The 6115-nt window shown below is 44.3% G+C and overlaps 1 protein-coding gene across 5 annotated transcripts in view; it reads right to left on the bottom strand.

Annotated features, from left to right (window-relative positions):
* Window positions 1–6115, bottom strand: part of FARS2 (phenylalanyl-tRNA synthetase 2, mitochondrial) — a 537773-nt gene that overhangs the window by 104245 nt on the left and 427413 nt on the right. The gene's annotated exons all lie outside the window — the stretch shown is intronic.

Raw genomic sequence — 6115 nt, 5'->3', positions numbered from 1 at the left:
AACAAAAAAACCCCTCAGCATCACTGTATATGGAAGGATAGAGGAAACCAGATGAAGAGAACTGGCAGGACCAGAGTAATAAAAATAAAGTATCTTTGTGAACAAGTGAAGGAGCAGGAACAAGACTTCTAATCGCTTCTCTGTCCAGCTGCTCTTGAGCTACTGAATGATAGACCCACAGGACTCCTCAGAGATCACAGTTACATGCCTATGCTGAGGAAGGGTCCATGCTGGTGCTCTTAAAGCACAGAGAGGACTAGGATGAGATCCATCCTCAACATCTTATGTCCTAAGAAGAGAGACAGACCAGTCTGGAAGTAAGCATAACACAATGTCCACTTCTTATTCAAGGAACTTACAGTCATTGATTATAGGATACTTTGTGCTTCTGAGATGATGCTTTTAATGGATTAATTATTCATTTAACACAGAAGTGGAGGAAACCAAGGGAAGTCAGTTTACTATCTTATTATCAAGTATGAGGTCTGGATATAACCTGCAAAATCACTGGTGTAAGACCAAGCAGAATCTGGGTGAGGGATCCATGCCCAAGGCCTGGAAGCCAGTTCCCGGGGTGGCAGGCAAAGGCCTCGGCTCCCCTGGCAGACCCTTGATATAACACTGGCTGCCTTGAGAGCATTTTCTAAGTGAAAATGAGTCAAGGGGGTCCACTTGATTCTCAGCCACTTGGATAGTCTTTGACTTCCCAGTCCTTTCTCTCCTCTCCAGCACAGGGGAGTTCCTATTTTCAGCATAAAATTAGCATAGAGATGAAACCATTTCGGGGAGCACAGAATGAATTGACACACAAGACATTAAGTTTTCTGTTTCTAAAACGAAAAAGTTTTCCTTTTTCTTTAAAACCTCAAAGCTGCCACTTAATTTGTGTTCAGATTATACTTTCACTGCAGAGCTGCTAACAGTGGGACACTGTTCAGGGGGGCTGAGAGGGCCGGGGGGCCACAGATCTGAGCTGTGAACACAGCCATCTCCTGTGGGGACATTTAAGCACCTGCAGGCCATGGCCCTGGCCAGCGTGCATCCATCCTTTCCGCCTGCAGTAAAGACACCAATGCAGCCCAGGAGCGCACAGTAGTGCTGAGTACATCTTGCCTGGAGATCTACAGAGCAGGACCTGGTCCTGCTCACCTCCATGTCTGTCTCTGGCTCCCCTCATATCATTTCAAAGACATCTTCCTTGTTCTTTTGGACAGGATTTCTCTTCATCTCTCTTCCCACTGGAAAAATGATTCTAAATAGCTGGACTGGGACGAATGACAAATCTGCCATGGAGCCCGCGCCACCCCTTCTTCCACACCAACTTTTGTCTTTTTTTAGGTTTTCTCACATCTCTCCTCTCCGCTCTTTTAAGCTCTCAAGTCCTCTCCACTTTTTCTTTAGTGGATTGCTTCTGATCTCATCGAAACACATTCTCTGAGTCATTAACAATACGAAGCACTGAAGGAAGCTGTCTGCTGGTGGCCCCAAAGGCAAGCCCTGTCCAATGCCAATGTCAGGGCTTTTCAATTAAGGGAGCACAGAACAGCTTTGAATAATGCCAGATCTTTACGGCAAATGATTCCATCCAAACAGATTTTAGGAAGAATTTTTTTGAAAGTTCAATCATCTGATCCCACTGCTAAATGTTTAAAACAGCTGAAAAGGAAAGAGGTTTTATTTGTGCCAAGCTGACTAAGATATTCCCTACATCGAAGAGCCATTCGGTACCCAGGGGGGCTTGTTTTTAATGCAAAGGGAATGGCTATTGATTATTATATATATGGGAAATGAGATGTAAACATTCATCTGCTACAAAATCTTATGACTGTGAACCATATTATTTTAGACATTGTGAAAAACTGGACATAGAATCACCTACTTTGAGAGTTGTATGTGACTAAAACAAAGTGTTTCCCAAATGAAACTGTAACACGTGGAGGCAGTAGAAGGTAACAGGCTCCCAAAGCACCATCACTGCATCCAAGATGCTGTCATAGAATTTATTAAGTACTTACTATGCATCACGCATTGTTCCAAGAGCTTTACACAAACTAATTTAATCCTTACAATAATCATACGAGCTTGGGAGTATTAGGTCTGCTTTATAGCGAAGTAAACCGGGGCACAAAGAAATTATAACCTGCCGAGGTCACACATGGCCAGCAAGTAGCAGGACCAGCATTCAAACCCAGGGATCTGATCTGAGAATCTTTCCTCTTGACCACTGCACACACCAATTCTACATTGCTAGCTTCTCAATGAAGGGCCTAAAAATTGACTACTTTGCATAACTTTCTAAGATAATTACAGTTTTGATAAATAACTGAAATTAGAAGTTCGTCTTTTCACACACATTTGGATGAATCTAGAGACACCTGTCCCTTGGTTCAAACAGTAAAGCCAACAAGGGGAGTCGCCTTGGTAGGTAATGCCTCCCTCCAGGGCTTCATCCAGAGAAGGGTCAGGGAAGGCTCCTTCCAAATGCGAGCGGCAACGTGACGACACTCTGGAAGCCAGCAGTGTGGGTGACTATTTCCACGCTGCTGTTTGAGTGAGTTTAACATGTCGCACAGAGGTGTATTGAGAATGATTGTCAGATTTCATAAATGACATTCTGCTATTCATGGGGAAGTCCCTGCAAAACTAACGTAATAACATCCATGTAGAACTGTAATAATAATATTGTCTGCAATGCACTGCAAGGATGGGAAAATATAACAAATGAATAGAACAGTATGTAATAAAAGAGCTGACAAAGCAAAAAAGAATGAAAAAACCCCAACTTTCTGAATTTAAAAATACGTTAGGTGGAAAACCCATGGTAAAAAGTCCATAAAAATTGCAGTGGCCTAGACCCATGTCAAAGATAAGCCCAAGATGAAATCTAAGCAAAACAAGAGGAAATATTTTTCCTTTTCTTTTTCATTCAATGTAAAATACCCTTGTGTCCAGTCTAAGGCCAACCCTGCTCACCCTCCTCCAGTGCGAGGTCCCAGGACGTCTTACCTTCAGAGGAACACTGCACCTTTCCTCTGTCTCTCTCTTCCATAGTTACCTCTCCTACTCTGCTGGATCCTTCTACTGACTTCTACATACTCCGACGTTATTACACTTTTACGGAACTTCTCTTATTGCACACAACCTTTCCAAGCACGGCCTTGTCTCTCTTCTTTCCTTGAGGTGTCTACTTACTATCTCCATCTTCTCCTCCCACTTCATTTTCAACCCACTCTAATCTTGCTTCTGGCCTGCTGAGTGATCATTTCTCCCCACAGACACCAGTGACCTCTGTTGCTAAATGCAATGGCTTTTTGTTGATTATGTCATTGGCTCTTCAGTGATGCTGCCTACTCCCGCCATCTTGGAACCTACTACCCCTGGCTTCCAGCGCTTGCACATCCTGGCTCTTCCTCACTCCTGGCTCCCCCATGTTCCAGGCAGATTTGCTCTCTTCTATCTGGTCACTAAGGGCCCTAGTTCCATAAGATTCATGCAAAGCCCCTTGCTCTTCTCACTCCACGCTTCCTAGTCCACCTTCTCCATACTTCAGTTTCAAATACATTCTCAGTGAAGATCACTGACATTTATATGCCAGTCTCTGTGTTTCCTATAAGCTCCAGACTGTTTCAAACTATCTGTGCAATGTGGTACCTTTAGTGCCTCCAGTAAACCTCAAGGCCAATGTGTTTAAATCCAAATCTCAACCAATTGTGTCCTTAACAACAATGGCAGCATCATCTATCTGGTTCCATAATCAGCATCATCCCTCTTTCCTCATGTTCATCCAAGTAGCAAGCTGTGGAAGTTTTGGGTTTTACTCATTTTGGGATCTGGTTGGTGACTTATCTCTATCCCCTCACCACAGCCTCAGTTGGAACAACCTGTTGCTTGTGTAGCTGTGCTATAGCCTCCCGCTGGTTCTGTGGCCACGGTCTTCCCCGTCAGTCCCCCTCCACAGAGCAGCCAGAGTCATGTTTTCGGAAACCAAATCTGATCATGTGACATTCCTTGCTTAAAACATTCCTGGGGCTCCCTATTGCTCTTGGTAAAGTGAGAGATCCCTATATGGTCAAAAAGGTCCATTGTGGTCTGGCCTTAACCCTGTTTCAGCCTCAACACCGTGTCTCCCACTTTTCTGGCCACACTGGCCTTTCCAGGGCTCTGATCCATAGATTTCTCCTCCCGCCCGGAGCTTTGCTTAGGCCACTCCCTGGCTTTGAATGCTCTTCTTTCCCCGGCCCCACACTCAACCGTGACCCCACTGCTCACTGTTACTTTTTTTTTTTTTTCTGAGACAGGGTCTCCTCTGTTGTCCAGGCCAGAATGCAGTGGTGTGATCATACCTCACTGCAGCCCTTGACCTCCTGGGCTCAGGTGATCCTCCCACCTCAGCCTCCCAAGTAGGTGGGATTACAGGCATGCGCCAATCATGCCCAGCTAACTTTTTAATTTTTTGTAGAAATGGGGACCTCACTATATTGCCCAGGCTGGTCTCAAATTCCTGGACCCAAGCTATCCTCCAACCTCAGTCTCCCAAAGTATTGGAATTACAGGCGTGGGCCATGGTGCCCAGCCTGCTCACTGCTCTTAAAGCATCAAGTTGCAGTTGCTTATTTCAGCTGTCACTCACATCTACATGTGTGATTATTTCACGAAAGTTAATTTCCCCTCTAGTCTAGACTATTGCTCTTTGAGACTATCAGCCAAGTCTGCCTTTGCTTTCCATAGTGACCACTGGCTTAGCAAACGGTGGGCATTCAACTGAATAAACAAATGCATGAACGAAAGAAAGAACGAATCAATGAAGGGAACAAGCAGATTGTGAGCCAGAGAGGGCAGGATTGGTGGATGCCATTCTCTTTGCACTTCATCATGGAGCACAAGGCTAGGCCCACCTCCTCTAACACAGGTGGGACAGTCTCGAACGTAAGAAAGAAAAGTAAACAAGGGAAGGGAGAGGATGGTTAGTAAAGCGGGTTTCACAACCTACTTTAAAAAGTAAATGCCCCAAAGAAGGAGGTGCATTATAAAGTTCCTTCGAATAACTAACACATGAAATACCTGTGAAAACCTCAGGAGGATTTAGGCAGGAAGAAATTGTGTCTTCCATGCACCTTGTTCTTTATATGCTTGTCTCCTTCAACTAGACTGTACATTACTTGGAGGCAAGAACCATGATTTTTCTCCACTAGTATGTAGCATTTAAGTGACTCTGGGGTCCAGCATAGCTCAGGCATTCCTAAGTGTTTTTTGATGAATGACTTATAGACAGAAAAATAAATGAACGGATAAATGGAGAGACAGGCATCAAAAACAAAAGCTCCCCACTTTACAACCAATGTGGATGGATAAGAAGCTGAAACAGTATATGCCAAAGGCATTCCAGTGCAGGGAAACAAGCAATGGGCTGAGAATCAGAAGGTAATTTTCTGCTCACCTGACTGTCACCTCACTGTACTGTGAGTTCCTCAAGGGATGGCAGGGCCTTTTTCATTTGTCCTTGTGCAGAGTGAACCTGAGCGCTCTTCTCATCCCCCTTAATGTAGTTACCAAAGGAATCAAAGTCTAGTCTAAGCCCCTGCACTGACGACCAGGGCTAGACTTGGCTGGAAAAACGTCGCCTCTCTGGACTGAAAATGAGACAATAGCACTAGATGACCTCCAATATCTTTTTCCCAGCTCTGACATTTGATGAATCCACAACTAACCATGTGAACAAGCAGAGAAAGGATGGGGACAGCCAGGACTTAAGCAGTTGCACTAATCCCAGTGGGACACATATGACTTTGAAAAACCTTCCACATCGCAAATCATATGAGGTACTGCTACGAATGGTAAAGGAACGACTGTAGTCCAATATGGGCACTGGGCATCAAAGTCTCCCAACACATAACAAAGCACTATCAGGAGCAACTGTAAAACACAGGGGTGAACATTCGTGTTGGGGCGCCTGGCAGCTAAGGAGATAGTAATTCAAATAAAACATAAGCAGAATTTGAAATTGGATACGAGCATATATCAAATGTTTGTATTTTCAGGGTCTGTGGAAAGGATATTAAGCCATTTGACACAAATTTAAAATTATCCAGTAACTTGTGTTATTGGGGTGGTGGGA

The sequence above is a fragment of the Trachypithecus francoisi genome, unplaced genomic scaffold (assembly GCF_009764315.1).
Source record: "Trachypithecus francoisi isolate TF-2019V2 unplaced genomic scaffold, Tfra_2.0 Lachesis_group10, whole genome shotgun sequence".
NCBI lineage: Eukaryota > Metazoa > Chordata > Mammalia > Primates > Cercopithecidae > Trachypithecus > Trachypithecus francoisi.
Note: the sequence above shows the minus strand (reverse complement) of the source record. Positions and strands in the feature narration are given on the sequence as shown.